Source organism: Piliocolobus tephrosceles, chromosome 2, assembly GCF_002776525.5.
Source record: "Piliocolobus tephrosceles isolate RC106 chromosome 2, ASM277652v3, whole genome shotgun sequence".
NCBI classification, from domain to species: Eukaryota; Metazoa; Chordata; class Mammalia; order Primates; family Cercopithecidae; genus Piliocolobus; species Piliocolobus tephrosceles.
In genome coordinates this window covers 136,053,953-136,071,288 of record NC_045435.1, presented here as the reverse complement: position 1 = coordinate 136,071,288, position 17,336 = coordinate 136,053,953, and the positions used below count along the sequence as shown (strand labels likewise).

At 44.8% G+C, this 17,336-nt stretch overlaps 1 protein-coding gene and 1 non-coding gene across 5 annotated transcripts in view; both read right to left on the bottom strand.

Moving 5' to 3' along the window:
• OSBPL10 (oxysterol binding protein like 10) overlaps nucleotides 1-17,336 on the bottom strand; it is a 331,661-nt gene that overhangs the window by 147,146 nt on the left and 167,179 nt on the right. The window lies entirely within an intron of this gene.
• LOC111526552 lies at nucleotides 52-158 on the bottom strand. Its single transcript, XR_002726421.1, has one exon. It is a non-coding gene; the product is annotated as a U6 spliceosomal RNA (small nuclear RNA).

Below are 17,336 nucleotides of genomic sequence, written 5' to 3'. Positions count from 1 at the left end.
AGCCTCCCAAGTGCTGGGATTACAGGTGTGAGCCACTGCACCCGGCCGTAAAAAAATATGGAACGCTTCACGAATTTGCGTGTCATCCTTGCGCAGGGGCCATGCTAATCTTCTCTGTATCGTTCCAATTTTAGTATATGTGCTGCCGAAGCGAGCACTTTTTTTTTTTTAAGACAGAGTTTTACTCTTGTTGCCCAGGCTGGAGTGCAATGGCACGATCTCAGCTCACCACAACCTCTGCCTCCAGGATTCAAGCGAATTTTCCTGCCTCAGCCTCCTGAGTAGCTGGGATTACATGCATGCGCCACCGTGCCCGGCTAATTTTGTATTTTTGGTAGAGACGGGGTTTCTCCATATTGGTCAGGCTGGTCTCGAACTCTCAACCTCAGGTGATCCGCCTGCCTTGGCCTCCCAAAGTGCTAGGATTACAGGCGTGAGCCATAGCACCCACCCGTAAGAACTAAGACCTTATTTCTTAACAGGTAACAAGGGGCAGGGTTGAAGGCATGGAAAACATTTCTCAAGTGGCTCTATAAAGAATTCTCTTGAGGCCAGGCATGGTGGCTCATACCTGTAATCCCAGCCCTTTGGGAGGCCAAGGCAGGCAGATCATCTGAGGACAGGAGTTCAAGACCAGCCTGAGCAACATGGTGAAACCCCATCTCTACTTTAAAAAAAAAAAAATACAAAAATTAGCCAGGCGTGGTGGCAGGCACCTGTAATCCCAGCTACTCAGGAGGCAGAGGCAGGAGAATCACTTGAACCCAGGAGGCCGAGGTTGCAGTGAGCCAAGATCACGCCACTGCACTCCAGCCTGGGCAACAAGAGTGAAACTCTGTCTCAAAAAAAAAAGAAAAAAAGAATTCTCTGGATTGTACCAAGACAGTGGAAGACTTGTTATCTCTCTCCTAGTATTAATTACCCTTCTTTTCAACAATTCCTGCCTGGCTCCAGCTTTTAGTAGGGAATTTTGTTGCCTAGCCTCATTTGCACTTACAGGTGTGACCAAGTGGCCAAGTTCCTGCAAATGGTTCCTGAGTAGAAGTGAAATCCATTAAAAACAGTGAAGAGTACATTCCTCTTTCTTCCTCTTTTCCCACTACTTGGAAAAAGGTGACAACTGGATAGCCAGGGTTGACCCAGGATGGAAGCTTGTGCCAATGATCAAAGAGCCACGAGTCAGCTCTAGTTGGTCACCTCTGGTCCATCTATGAGGGAATAACAAACTGGTACCTTATGTAGACAATGGTATTGGGTCACTTTTTTAATTTAATTTAATTTTTTTTTTTTTTACTGCATCTAAGTCTGAGCTGAACTAATATACTTTTCTAGTCTACAAAGTGGGTTTTCTCTGGTTCAACCATTGTGGAAAACAGTATGGCGATTCCTCAAGGATCTAGAAGTAGAAGTACCATATGACCCAGCCATCCCATTACTGGGTATATACCCAAAGGATTATAAATCATGCTGCTATAAAGACACATGCACATGTATGTTTATTGCAGCACTATTCACAATAGCAAAGACTTGGAATCAACCCAAATGTCCATCAGTGACAGACTGGATTAAGAAAATGTGGCACATACCCACCATGGAATACTATGCAGCCATAAAAAAGGATGAGTTCGTGTCCTTTGTAGGGACATGGATGCAGCTGGAAACCATTATTCTCAGCAAACTATCACAAGAACAGAAAACCAAACACCGCATGTTCTCACTCACAGGTGGGAATTGAACAATGAGATCACTTGGACTCGGGAAGGGGAACATCACACACCGGGGCCTATTATGGGGAGTGGGGAGGGGGGAGGGATGGCATTGGGAGTTATACCTGATGTAAATGATGAGTTGATGGGTGCTGATGAGTTGACGGGTGCAGCACACCAACATGGCACAAGTATACATATGTAACAAACCTGCACATTGTGCACATGTACCCTAGAACTTAAAGTATAATAAAATAAAAAAAAATAAAAAATAAAAAAAAACAAAGTGGGTTTTCTAAAATCACACGCAATTCAGCGAGAATCCCCTGAATAATTTTTTGTCAATCAATGAGAACAGTATGTAACATCAGCTTCCACCGAGATGTGACCTTTTCAAAGGAAGAAGGCAATAAGATAGTGGCTTCTGATGGTTCCACTTCCACATTCCAAGCAAAGCTCTACCAGGCCGATGACTAGTTATAACCCCCCTTCTCCCAGAGGGGCGCTGGCCTGAGGTCAGCTGAAGAGGCAAAGGTCTTCTGGGGAGGAACAGTGATATCCAGCTTTCAGGGGCCAAGACTGCCAAGTCTAAAGCACCGTGACAGAACAGCAGAGCACCTTCGCACATGCTACAAAGCCCCTCTAAGTCCCTGGCAGAACCAGCGACATTATAACCACCTCCCTTCAAACCAAAAGTCCCTCATACATATGACGGATATTTCAAGACATTTTACTTTAAAATAATCTTGGACTTACAGAGATGTTGCAAAAATTGTACAGCATTTTTGTATACCCTTTGCACAACTTCCCCTAAGGTTAACATCTTACATGAAAGTAGTACAGTTATTCAAATGAAGGAATGTATATGGACAAAATACAACTACCTCAATCTATAGACCTTGTTTTCAGTTTTCCCACTAATAGCTTTTTTTTCTGGCCCAAGATCCAAACTGGGATCCCATGTTGCATTTGGCTATTATATCTCCTTTAATCTGTCATACTTTTTAAAAGTCCAAGCCAGTTATTTTCAAAATGTCCCTCGTATTTTCTAGACTAGGGTCATGTGCACTTTTGGTAAGAATAACACAGAGGTGATGTTGTACCTTCTCAATGCATATGTGGTGGTACATGTTTTCATGTCTTTATTACTGGTGGTATTAACCATGATCACTTTATGGTGGTCTCCACTGTAAAACAACCGTTTTCTCTTTGTAAAAAGTAAGTACCCTACAGTGAGATACCTTGAGACGATTCACATATCCTGTTTTTCATCATAGTTTCACCTAACATTAGCATATATCAATGGTTCTGACCTGCAACAGTCATTACTATGATGTCTGCTCAACGGTGACCTTCCATTTCCCTCATTATTCTACATTTATTAGTTAGAAGTCTATTGTATACCCCACCCCATGTATTTGTTCATCCTATTATTTACATCAGCACAAATCATTTATATTTATCTTATTCTAAGGGTTGAAATTCAATACTATCACATCACAGATTTTTTTTTTTTTTTAGACGGAGTCTCTCTCTGTCACCCAGGCTGGAGTGTAGTGGCCGGATCTCAGCTCACTGCAAGCTCTGCCTCCCGGGTTCATGCCATTCTCCTGCCTCAGCCTCCCGAGTAGCTAGGACTACAGGCGCCCGCCACCACGCCCGGCTAGTTTTTTTGTATTTTTTTTAGTAGAGACGGGGTTTCACCGTGTTAGCCAGGACAGTCTCGATCTCCTGACCTCGTGATCTGCCCATCTCGGCCTCCCAAAGTGCTGGGATTACAGGCTCGAGCCACCGCGCCCGGCCAACATCACAGATTTTTAATCCTGATAATAATTCTGATATTATCTCCATTTTACAGATTAGAAAAATGAGGCAAGGAGAGGTTTAAAAATCCTGCTTGAGGGCACTCAGTCAGTAGCAAAGATGCAAAAGCCAGTTCCACTGACTTACAAGTAAGCAAATGACCCAGCCTCTAGGGTAAACAAACTGATGTCATCATCAATTAGCAAAAAAGCAGACTGTGATCTACCAATGAAGGAGACCCATATTAGGACAGAAGGGGAGAGAAAAATATCTGAAGCCCTTCATTTTAACAACCAAATTTACTTAGTCCAAAATTACTGGCCATCTTTCCAGACAAGCACCATTAAAGGTAGAGCTCCCCATCGCACAGTGGCCATAACATAACGGCGCCTACCAAACGCGCTTCATGAGGACAAGATGTAATTCTACTAACACACAAAGTGCTGACTGCCAACAGCAATAAACAGCAGCATTCGTGATCTAAATGAAGCTTTTAAAATTAAGGTTTTTCAGAGGTTATTCAACTTTAATAAGATTTCACTTTCCCAACTACTAAATCTGCTTTGGTTTGCAGTTTTTTTTAGCTATTTAAATAGGCAAGGTCCTTACTTAATGTGTCTGTCTGGTGGGAATGATTTTGATTTTAATTCAAACAACACTGTCTCCAAGGGAGCATGTTTTATATTCTCACTATCATGCCTGACTTTCCTTCTGGTTTTCAAAATCATTGACAAAATTCATAATTATTATTTTAATTTAAAAGGTGCTCAGGGTCTGATGTATCTGAGCATGCTGAGCTTCAAGACTCGGTCTTGATTACACTTTAAATGAACTGGCATGAGTTTGCAGTTTCTTTAAAAATGAACCACGCAAGCTTTTTCATGGAAGGTATTTCTCACTCCTCCTTTGAGATGAAACTTTAAAACTCACCATCTGTCAACACTTTACATATGTTAACCCTGTCTGAGAATTTGAATTGCTCTCTCCTCTCACCAGGTCCTTGCACCTATTACCAGAAATGCTGGTCTCAAACAATGACTAAATCTACTCCTATCTCTCTCCACTGCACTCCCAGGCTCTCATCCACAGTGCCTTTCCAGAAGTTCATGGGGCTTCAAACAGAAGCTGGCTTTTATTACGAGCTGAAAGAAAAGTAGTCAATGCAACCATGAATTGCCTGGGATTCCACATTCTCCCTTCACGCAAGTGTTTGGCTATATGCGGTTTTAGCAAAATAATTTGAAATGACTAGTAAACGGGTTTTCCCTTCTGCGCACGCCCAACTAACAAATCAAGCATTCTTGCTCTCATAGGTAAGACATAAAGAGCAATGATCCATATAAAATACAAAGCACCTTAAACTAGCAAATAAAGAGCAAACTCCCACAATCTGATGACAGACGCTGAATGCTCAGTCATTACACAAACTGCCTCATTTAGTAGACAAAAAGTATCTTCCTTCCACAAAAGTGTCTTTGAGGTCCATAGGCTCAGGCAGGCCTCCCAAGATAACCCAACAAGAAGGGAAGAACAGCTCTTCCCCAAGAAGACTTGCAGGCTTACAATAGCGGTAATGATGGTAGCAGGGTCTAATAGTTGCTGACAACTTACTAAGTGCCTGGCACTGTTCTAAGCTCTCCACATGTCTTTCTCTATTAATTTTCAAAATGAACTTAAGAAGCAACACTGTCAGCCGGGCGTGGTGGCTCAAGCCTGTAATCCCAGCACTTTGGGAGGCCGAGGCGGGCGGATCACGAGGTCAGGAGATAGAGACTATCCTGGCTAACACGGTAAAACCCCGTCTCTACTAAAAGATACAAAAAATTAGCCGGGCGCGGTGGCGGGCGCCTGTAGTTCCAGCTACTCGGCGGGCTGAGGCAGGAGAATGGCGTGAACCCGGGAGGCGGAGCTTGCAGTGAGCTGAGATCGCCGCCACTGCACTCCAGCCTGGGCCACAGAGCCAGACTCCATCTCAAAAAAAAAAAAAAAAGAAGCAACCCTGTCACTATCTGCATGTACATTTGCAGAGTCTAAAGCAGTCTTCATAGGTATCTTGTGAGGTAACTTGCCTGGTGTCACTCAGCGAATCAAGGGCAGGCCAGGAATTGAACTCTGGCAGTCTGGTTACAGGCCCTGGATGCTCAGCCTCCACCTATCGTGCCATCACACCACTTACCTCCCCTCCAGGAATGATGGATGCAGGGAAGGAGGACCCAAGAGTCTACGCCCTTGTTCCCTCAGCCCTCCCAGCAGCCTCTGGCAGAAGTCCCAGCCCCACACCTCCTGGTTTTGCCAGAAGTTGAAGTCAGGGACTTGTGTCCAAATCACCATTTTCCTACTTGACCAACAAATGTTCAAAGATAAGCCTTCCTCCCCACTGCACTCCCCAAAGAGAATCTCTTCCTGGAAGACTGAAAAGAACTCAAATGCATTAATAAAAAGAGTCTACATGGCCATTCTTCATGGTCTTGCACTTCCTTACCTTCTTTTAGCTGAGAGCCAAACAGAAAGTACAAGGGTCATTCCTTCTTTTGATACGTATCTATTGAGCTTCCGCTCCGTGACTGCAGTTAGAAAAGCAGAGCAAGTCCCTGCTCCCTGTGAAGCTTTACGTCCTAGTGTGGGACACAGGCAATGAGCAAATCAAGACATAATATAATGTCAGGCAGTCAGGCAGTAACAAGTGCTGTTGAAAACATAAAGCAAGACAAGGGCAGAGAGAGGGATGGGGCAGGGGGTGCTACTTTACACAGAGTGGTTTGGAAAGACCTGTGTGAGGAGGAGGCATTTGGGCAGAGGTCTAGAGGAAGTTGGGGGGTGGGGGGAGCCATGTGGGTGGATATGCAGGGAACGGTGAGTGCAATGGCCTTAAAGTGGGAGTGTCTTGGCGTGTTCTAGGAACAGCAGACCTCCTATCCAGCCTGGCGGACTAGAACCCAGGAAACAGGGGTCTGAGGGAGGGTTCTGAGAAATGAGGTTAGAAACATAGCCAGGGACCTGGTCATAGACAGCCCAGACCACAGACAGGATTTAGGATTTTACTATAGGTACAATGGGAATCCACTGGAGCTTTTCAACAGCTACGTGATCTGACATGTCTATTAAAAGATTCACTCCTGGCCAGCCACGGTGGCTCACACCTATAATCCCAGCACTTTGGGAGGCCAAGGCGGGTGGCTCACTTGAGGTCAGGAGTTTGAGACCAGCCTGGCCAACATGGTGAAACCCTGTCTCTACTGAAAATACAAAAATTAGCCAGGCGTCAGGTTGCAGCTACTTGGTAGGCTGGGAATTGCTTGAACCCAGGAGGTATAGGCAGGAGTAAGTGGAGATTGTGCCACTACGCTCCAGCCTGGGTGACAGAGCAAGACTGTGTTAAAAATCAATCAATAAATAAAAAAGATTCACTCTGCCTGCTGTGTTGGAAGAGATATGGTTGAGTCAAAGGCACAAGTAGAGACTGTTAAAATGCACGATGAAGGCAGGGCAGGTGGCTCATGCCTGTAATCCTAGCACTTTGGGAGGCTGAGGTTGGTTTATCATTTGAGTTCAAGACTCCATCTCTGGAAAAAAAAAAATTAGCGGGGCATGGTGGCACGTGCCTGTGGTCCCAATTACTTAGGAGGCTGAGGTGGGAGGACCACTTAAGTCCAGAAGTTTGAGACTGCAGTGAGCTATGATTGGGCCATGGCGCTCCAGTCTAGATGACACAGCAAGACCCCATCTCTAAACAGAATTTTTGTTTTAAACAAAGGCAAGATGATGGTGTTATGGAGCAGAGCAATGAAGGTAGAGATAACAAGACATGGTGTGGCCAAATTTAGAACCAAACTCCTCTAGGAAAGGAAGAGGCACTGAAGACTACACATAAGAAATAAGAAGTTAGTTACAAATCGGAAAGTGTTTTAAGAATTGAACTACAGGCCGGGCGCGGTGGCTCAAGCCTGTAATCCCAGCACTTTGGGAGGTGGGCGGATCACAAGGTCAGGAGATCGAGACCATCCTGCCTAACCCGGTGAAACCCCGTCTCTACTAAAAAATACAAAAAACTAGCCACGCGAGGTGGTGGGCACCTGTAGTCCCAGCTACTCAGGAGGCTGAGGCAGGAGAATGGTGTAAACCTGGGAGGCGGAGCTTGCAGTGAGTTGAGATCCGGCCACTGCACTCCAGCCTGGGCGACAGAGAGAGACTCCGTCTCAAAAAAAAAAAAAAAAAAAGAATTGAACTACAGATGCTGGGCCATGATATAATCACTTATTAATAACTTCAACTTATATATAAAGAATAACAGAGAATTCAGGGGGAAAGAGTGATATAACATGAAGAAGGTGCCACAGACCTTACTTCTATCCTGATTTTGTAACTGAGCAGCTAGCTACGATGACCCTGAGTTTCACCCAGAATCGGTCACCTGGAACCAGGTACCCTGGAGAGCAAAGAGCCACAGTTCTGTACTCACCCAGCACATCATCAAGACTGAGATCATCCCCATTTTACTCCTGTCATCCTAGCAGGTTTGACAGGAGGTTGGAGGGAAAGGGGGAGAAAGGACAAGGCAAGGGCAGGCATTTCACGGCGGCCATCCAGGCCTGGGGCAAGGCAAGGAGATGTGATGGCCAGGAAAGGCTCACACAGACGCTGAGGTCTTGTCAGGTGTCACGTTGGGAGACTGAGGTCCCAGAATGTAGCTAGTTGCCTTGGCAACAGTATCTCTATCCAAGGTGATAAATTACCCTGCTGTCTAACAAATTCAGTTCATTTCTTAAACAATCAGTGTCCTGGAAATAATATGAGAACAAGCAAATACCAACCAGTGGACTGAGAGGGCAAATCAATCACTAGTCTTGCTCTGAAGTCCCAGGCTGGGGGAAATGCAGGAGGCCGGGGCTGGGAGAGAGGGTTCTGAAAAAAGCTACTGTATTCTAAATTTCAAATTAAATAAATAGAAAACAGAATAATAAAAAGACACTTGAAAGCAATTCTACATTCCTTTCCAATATTCCTAACTAAAGTCATCACATTATTCTGTATCCCTCTCTTCGCTTTACTTCATAAAACCTGACATTTATTAATCTTTTGATTTCTGTTCCTGTCTGTTCCATTAGAATTTAAACTTCTCAACAGCAAAGGCTTTGTCTCTGTTTAATTTCCCACTGTACTCCCAGAACTGGAATCTTGCCCAGAATATTGTACACATGCAATAATATTTATCAAAGGAATGAATTAATACCTCTTCTGGATTTCTTAAAACTCCTCATCAAGTAATATACCTGTAATATATAAACACATACATCCATATGCATTCCATGCGTAAGGTAAACAAAGCATTTTCAGCAAAAACAAGACTAAGCCAAGAATAATTACAACCGCCACTACTATTTAGAATTATTTTAGACACACTAGCCAACAAAATTATTAAGAGAAATTTGATAAACTAAAAAGAGGAGGTAAAGTGATCAATATTTGCAACAGATAAGAGTTTATTCCTGGAAAGCCCAAGAAAATCATCAGCAAAACTACAACAAACAATAAAAGAATATATTTAGGTTTGGGGGAATACATTCAACCCACAGGAAATAGCCTCCCTATTTACAAGTCACCAAATCAAGTAGAACATGTAATGGAAAAAGTCTCATTTGCAACAGCAACAAAAGGGGATAAAACACTTGGCAATTAAAAGGAACATGTAGGATCCATAAACTTTAAAATGCTCCTGAGGAACACAAAAGAACACTTTAGCTGAATAACTATGACCCTATTCTTGGAAAGGATATCATTCAGATGTCAGTTCTTAAATAATGTATAAATTTAATGCGATCCTAATAAAAGTGCCGATAGGATGGTGGTGGTGGACACGGAGGTTTTAAAAACTAGACATGCTGACTCTAAAGTTCTTATGGAATAGTTGAAACGAAGTGTGACTAAGGACAATAAGGCTGTGCTGGCCTTACCAGACACTGAAGCACATTCTAATGTGACAACATGTAAAATATTATAGTTCTGGAACATGAATGTGCCCACAAACCACAGAAAACCAAAGATAGACCCAAGTACTTTATTTAGTATGCAACTTAGGTAGCACTGCCATATCAGTGGAGAAAAGATAGACTATTCAATAAATGGGATTAGAAAACTAGACTGGCCCAAGAAAATGTCAATGGGTGCCCCTCTGACTCATTTGTTTATTTGAGACAGAGTTTCGCTCTTGTTGCCCAGGCTGGAGTGCAATGGCGCAATCTTGGTTCACCAAAAACTCTGCCTCCTGGGTTCAAGCGATTCTTCTGCCTCAGTCTCTCGAGTAGCTGGGATTACAGGCATGCACCACCACGCCCGGCTAATTTTGTGTTTTTAATAAAGATGGGGTTTCCCCATGTTGGTCAGGCTGGTCTCGAACTCCTGACCTTAGGTGATCCACCCATCTTAGCCTCCCAAAGTGCTGGGATCACAGGCGTAAGCCACCACGCCCGGCTCCCTCTAACTCTTTATATCAAATTTCATATTTTAAAAAAGTCAAATAAACCAGTAAAGCCATAATGATGGAAGTAGCCTAGAACTGGTTTGTGGTAATATTGCACAACTATGTAAATTGACTAAAACTCATTGAGCTATAAACTTAAAAATGAGTGACTTTTATTATATGTAATATGTCTCAATGAAGCTGCTTTTAAAAGAAGACCATACCATTACTTGAAACCTAATTTTTAAAAAATAATCTTAGATCGAAAAAAAAGTTTACAATAATGACATAGAACTCCAAATCTCTAAAGACTGACAGTTTGACTATGAAAAAATAAAAAATTTCAACACAGCGAAACACATCCCAAATAAATCAAGAAACAACTGACAAATCAGGAAAGGTGAATTATCTTAATACAGATATATATAAAACTCCTAGAAACCAATGAGGAACACTAAATAAAAATGGGCAAAAAACATGAACAGTTTTCAGGAAAGGAGATGCCAATAGCCCCTCTAAATACGAAGCTATGCTCAATCTCACTTAAGAGAAATTTAAATTAAAATTATGAAATACATATTTTTCCCTAGCCAACTGGCAAATGCAAAAGGTTTGACAGCAATAGTGAGTCCACAGGGTGTAAGGAAACTGGCACTCCCAAACATCAATGGCCCCATCAAGCAATTATCCATCCATGAACTGATCCTAAGGATCCCTCCGCCCCCGCTTACTTTTATTAAATGACACATGGCCACAGGTACTCCCCATAGCATTGTTTGTAAGAGCAGAAAATTAGAAACATCCTAAATTGTTCAGCGAGAGTGTTGAGTGCTGAGTTTCCAGGTGTCGAGGAGGTCAGTAAGGACAAAAACCCAAACCAAAACTAACCACTGAGCCCTCATGTACTCACTGTGAGCCTATAAGCAAGAGTCAAAACAGGAAAAAGGCACCAGCTCCTGCAGTATTCCGCTACTCCCCAGGAAGGGGCTCAGATGTAGCCTGTGGATGGCAGTGCAGGATCACTGCAGAGGGGTTGGGGTGTGGGGGATGCTGGGGATGGGCAAGACCTGAGGACTGAGTCAGAGTAAAATGTTTTCAAGCCTCCTCCCCTCACAAGAAGACCTCAGCAGAGGTGTCTGGGAGGGGCGAGGCCCTTTGATGAGGAAGCTTCCACCTGGAGAGGCCTGGGCTCAGAATGCGCAGGACTCCTTGACTCTAACTCCCTCTGACTGTGCCCCACGTGTGGCGCCGGAAGGATGGCTTTCCCCTTGAGGCCTGCAGGTAAAGCCTTTGTAATTGCCTGGGGTGGGGCCTAAAGATCACAGGGAGGGTTCTGACCTGAAGCCTGTGCCTCAAAGAAAGGAGTGTTGAAGTATGTGATGGCGTGATGGCGTATCCATAGCAAGTAACACTTGACAGGAAAAAGAAACAGTTCCTAAATGTCTTGCTACAGAGCTATTTCCATGTGAAAGAAGCACAGTTCATAACTGGATCTATCAAGTCCATAACAATGTAATATACCACCGCTGGTGTTTTTAAAACAAGACCATTAAAAAAAAAAAAGAATATGCATATATAGGCAAGTACACATAAACAAATATGTGTCCATTCACACATAGGACACACAAGCAGCTGGTAAAAGTAGTTGCCCATCAGAGTAGGATGCTGGGAGAGAGTAGTCAGAGAGGCCCTTGTGGACAAATGGCCCACACATATCTCTACAGATTTACATGTGCCTTTTAAATCTGGCCTAGAGTATACTTATTAATAATTCAAAGTCTAATTTATTTAAAGAAATAGAGTTATCACAGAAGTTACACCGGAACAAATAAATAACTCCAAATCTCACCTGGCCAAGTTTTTATTATTTTTTTTTTTGAGACAGAGTCTCGTACTTATTGCCCAGGCTGGAGTGCAGTGGTGCGATCTTGGCTCACTGCAACCTCCATCTCCCGGGTTCAAGTGATTCTCCTGCCTCAACCTCCTGAATAGCTGGGATTACAGGCGCCTGCCACCACGTCCAGCTAATTTTTGTACTTTGAGTGGAGACGGGATTTTGCAATGTTGCCCAGGCTGGTCTCGAACTCCTGACCTCAGGTGATCCACCCGCCTCAGCCTCCCAAAGTGCTGGAATTACAGGCATAAGCCACCGCGCTTGGCCCTGACCAGGTTATTATAACAGATAATTTAATACCTGGTTAACCTCCCCCAGGCAGGGTTAAAGGGTACCTTTCCTCACATCCAAATTTTGGTTCTGAAATTATCTCCATCAATATATTTCAAACAAAGAATTTAAGATAACTGTGATATCTCACAAGTTGATCTATGAATTCCTTTTAGAATCTCAAATGAAAGGCACTATGTGATTATGAAGTATTATCACTGTGATTTATGCACCCAAATGTTAGGAAATTCTATATAACTTGCTTTACTGTGATGATTTTTCTGTCAGTGAGAAATCTTCACCTCACCTTCTCATCTCCTGAATGTTAACTTGATAGATGTTTATTCCAGAGGTATGCTGGAATCTCTATACAATAGGCAAAAAAAAAAAAAAAAAAAAAAAGAGAAAGAAAAGAAATAACTTCTCCAATAGCATGTGAGAAGGACAATTATTTTTGTGTTACAGATAAAATCTGTACTAAAACGATGTAGGTTCTATTTTTTGCTCAAAATATAGAGCAGAAGTTTTTGTTTACTCCTATAATTCTTATTTTATCCCTTCTAGACAACCAGCATAAATCACATCTTACATGTTTTACATCGAAATCTCTCCAATATAAGAAATATAAAGAATCTCTCTGAAAATAAAAATACAGGAATGTTTCTTTGCAGACCTATTTTAAGACTATTATCCTTGGACTGGGAAGAATAATCATCCAAGAATGAAAGTAGCTGGAGGGAAGAAAAACCTTCAGAAAGAAATCTTACAATGTCTTTTCCATGGTGACATCAAGTTCTGATTTAGGGATGACCAAAGCATCTTTGAACTGATGACCCAGCCTACTACCTGCATTTTGCAGGTGGGAGCAAAGGTCAAATGGTTTGCCCAAGAGTCCCCCAGGGAGCAGCTCATGGCCTGAGACACAGCCCTAATCCCTCAGGTGGCTCTCCACCCAGATCTGCAGCCTACACCAGTTACTCACTTATTAGCTCATGCACAGGCAGTTTTTGTTTTGTTGTGTTTTGTTTTGTTGTCTATAAAATGACACATAGGAGAAAGTGTTCACGTAAGTTAAGGCTACAAAAATTAAAACTTCCTATTGTTGCCTTTAACACCAACTGTCACCCGGAAATTACATGTAAAGTAAAATATCTGCGGCTAATGCTGTGAGCACTACTCCTGGCCTGTCACTGTCTAGAAACGGAGGCAAAATGGGGTAGGGGAGGGGACGAGGTGCATGTACCCATGCTTTGTGTGTGCCTTGTTGAGAGGGGGCTCCATTCCAGCCTGGCTGCTCCCACCTGCCATGAGCCTGAGCAGGAGCCTTGGCCCTCTCTAAGCCCCAGTGTCCTCATCCGTACAGTGGGAATAAAACCTACTTCATGGGGCAAATTGAGGGCAACATGTTGGCATTCCGTAAGTATGAGCTTTCTTAGGCACGCACGTACACGCTGAGCTCTGCTGTCCATGTGAAGAACCACACAAAGCAGGAACACATCGAATGGACACACTGGGCTTCATCTCTGTCCACGGCTTAAATAAACCTCAGCCAGAGTCTCTGGGAGAGAGCCTGGCCCTGTCCACCAACCTATGCTCACAGCCTCTCTCCTCCTAGGGCAAACATTAGTGGGGACAAGAGAGAACCCAGGCAGGCTGGAGTCTGCCCCTGTGCCTGACAAGCTCCAATAGGACTACAGCTACTTTCTTCAGTCACAGAGGGCCAGGCATCCCAACAGTGACAGCTGACCAGTTGCCTTCCATGCTGAAAGACAAACCTAAGAGCTTGGAGCACATACGACAGCTCATTGTACTAAATCAGGAACACAAAGTTGAAAATGGAAGACTAATCTCACGCTGTGACCTAAAAGAATGTCAAAGAAGTCTGTACTGAGTTGACTCTGTAGTCCCTTAAAATTCAAGTCCACTGGAACGTGAGGATGTGACCTTCCTCGGAAATGGGACCTCTGGAGATGTAATTAGTTAAGATTTGGTCAGAGAAAACTAAGGTGGACTCTAAATCCAGTAACTGGTGGCCTTTTAAGAGCAAAAAAGACAGAGACACAGACACACAGGGAGAACGTCATGGGACACAGGTGCCCAAAGCTGGAGTGATGCCTCTATGAACCACAGAACGGCAAGGACTGCCGGTAATCACCAGAGGCGAGGACAGGCTTGGAACACATTCCCCCTCAAGGTTTCTGGAAGGAACCAACTTTGCCAACACCTTGATTTCAGATTCTAGCCTCAAGAACTGTGAGGAAATACAATTCTGTGGTTTAAACCACCCAGCTGTAGCACTTTGTTGTACAGGGAATTAATACAGGATCCAAAACCGTGAAAGCAAAGGATTCAGAAAGGGACATGGGGCTGTTTAGGCTACATTCATATACCTAAGGCACAAAAATGGCTTATTCAGTGGATTAAAGACGGCCACGAATTCTTTGCTCCTCTTGCCCTTGAGGATATGATATGCCTTCTCTTGGATCTAGAAAGTTCTCTGTTCTGCAAGCCATAAAATAAAGTGTGACAGTTTCTAGGCCCAGGTTTTAAGAAACTAGCAACTTCTGCTCTCTATCCCCAGAGCGCTTCTTAAAGTCCTGCGTGACCCTGTAAGAATCTGAAGTGGTCACACTGGAATGTCTATGCAGAGAAGCCCTGAGACAACATGAACACAGAGAGATGCCCTGCCAGCCCCTGGCTCCTGCCCCCCAATAATTCCACAGGAAGCCCCAGACACCCAGGAGCAGAGACAAGTGGTCCTGCCACACCCAGACCAAATTGCAGAGTCCTAAGCAAAATAAATGACTGCTGTAGTTTTCAGCTGTTGAGTTTGGAGATGTTTTGTTTCACAGCAATAGATAATCAGGGCAGCTTATGACACTCAGCCCTTAATATATCAGTAGAAGCAAAATATGTTACACGTTAAAAAGGAAACATTAGAGAAAATTTAGATCAAAGCAATAAGAAATGTTAATGGTCCTGGCAGAGACAGAGAGGTGGCCAGTTATGGAAACTACGGTATCTAACCTGAAACTTTAGAACACCCAAGCATCTAATGGGGGTAGAAAGATGGAAATGACCACAGTCCCCTGCCTCTGCTGGAAGCCAAGCAAGACGGATGACTGGGTTCTAAATGAGGAAGAATTTCTGTTGTAGCTTGAAATACTAGAATGAGTCCCTGGGGGTGGCAGGAACCTAACACCCTCTAGAGACAAAACCAAGAATAAGATCACAAAACACAGGTACCAAGGGGGCGTTGAGTGTCACAGAAATGAACTTGGCCAACTTCTCTCTGCATCCACTCACTCAATATCCAAAATACAATATGTTATTGTCTCGAGCCTTAGGGCACTTGTCGGAAGGCTCCTTGTATTAAATTGCCACGAGATAAAAACAGACAGAACAGCCTTTCATGTCACTGAACTGTGATAAAAAAATAACTCGCCACTTAGCTTTCTTCTGACTGCAAAGCTTCAAAGGCATCTAAGACATGAATTTTCTGTGAGCCAGAGAGGGGCAAGACAAGACAGATGTTCAGCAATACTCGAATCGTCAGGAGGAAAGGTTTGAAAGGTATGAAGTCAGTCCTGCCCCAGTTGCTGAATCCAGGAGTGACTCTTCCAGGGGTCCCAGTGACTGTGCAGCCCACAGGGTGCAGGTCTACGTGGAGGGACAGTCAGTCCACTGTGGCCCTGCCCTCTGGTGAATTCCTATGACGACGGTAACACCAAGTAAATTTCATGTCAGTTTAAACCAACCACCTAGATTATCAAGCCCCTGGACAAGAGCCAGGCTGCACCATCACTCCATCCACTACATCAGAGACAAGCACTGGCCTCACAGTGTGTGTGCAAGAACGAAGCCTGCTTGACAGGTGATAGTCAGGCTCCCTTCACTTTCCAGAAACAAGCTCAGGGACCTCAGGGGACAGACGCGTGTAGTAAAATTACACAGGGAAACAAGACAGCCCCGGATGCTTGTGATGGGTAATTTTATGTGTCAACTTAGCTGGGCACAGTGTCCAGATATTTGGTCCAACATGAATCTGGGCCAGGCGCAGTAGCTCATGCTGTTACTGGATCTTTAAGGTGTCACTTTTCTTCCTGGAAACATCTGTGGCTGCAGCACCTTGGCCTGAGTTCTTGTCCTGCATCCAGGAAGGAGGAGGTATGCAGACAAGTGAAGGGTGAAATGACAAAGATGAGCTTTACTGAGTGTTACAACAGCTCAGAGGAGACCCGTAGTGGGCGGCTCCTCTCTATAGGCAGGGCATCTGTCAAGTGTTCAGTTCTCTCAGAGGAGGCCGAGCGAGGGTGGCTCCTCTGCCGGTAGGATGTCTGCAGCTCTCGGCAGAGAGAATAGCTCCTCTCTGCAACTGGTTGTTCCGTCATCTCCAGCTATCAGCAGAGAGGGTACTCTACTCTGCAGCTCATCATCCCACTCTCTGTCCTCTTCGTCCTCTGGCCATCCTCTCCCTGCTCTGGCTGAGCCCAGGGCTTTTATGGACCTCAGGAGGGAGAAAGTGCACGCCAATTGGTCCACGGGTGGCAATGGGCAGGCCCAGAAGAGGCACCACGAGTCCCCACTGTGGTCAGTGGCAGCCCAGCCCTCAGCCTTCAGGCCCTCCCTGACCTAAAGATGGGGCCTTACTGGGGACCCGTCCCCTTCTAGCAGGACTCTCTCTCCTGCTGCCATTCAGGGCCCCATGGCTTGGCCCCAGACGGCACTGGGAGAGGAGAGAGGCCAGACAGCAGAGGCAGACATCCTCAAGCCAGTAGGGGTACAGGGGAGGCCCTTCCTTGGCCCCCAAAGATGCAGGCTGTACCAGGGAGCTCCCGTCCCATCAACTTAGAAAGGGCAGGGTTCCTGCTTGTCCCCGGCTTCTGCCTGCTCCATGGAGCTGGAGGCCCAGGGTCTGCAGCTGTGGGTCAGGCGGTTGCAGCTGCACTCAGCAGAGCAAATCATGCCTGCTCCCAGCCCCGTCCAAGAGCACAGGGAGGCTTGGATCCACAGCCACAGTCTGGGCAGCTGTGGCCCCACCAAGGAGGGCAGGCTCCTGCCTGCTTGATAGAGCAGGAGGCCTGGGTCTGGACTGCAGTTTGGGCAACAGCGGCGGCACCCAGGGAGCCCTCCCACTCCCCCTCAGAAGGGGCGGGGCTCCCACCAGCTCCATGGAGTGTGCAGCCTCAGTCAAGCCTCCCTGCTG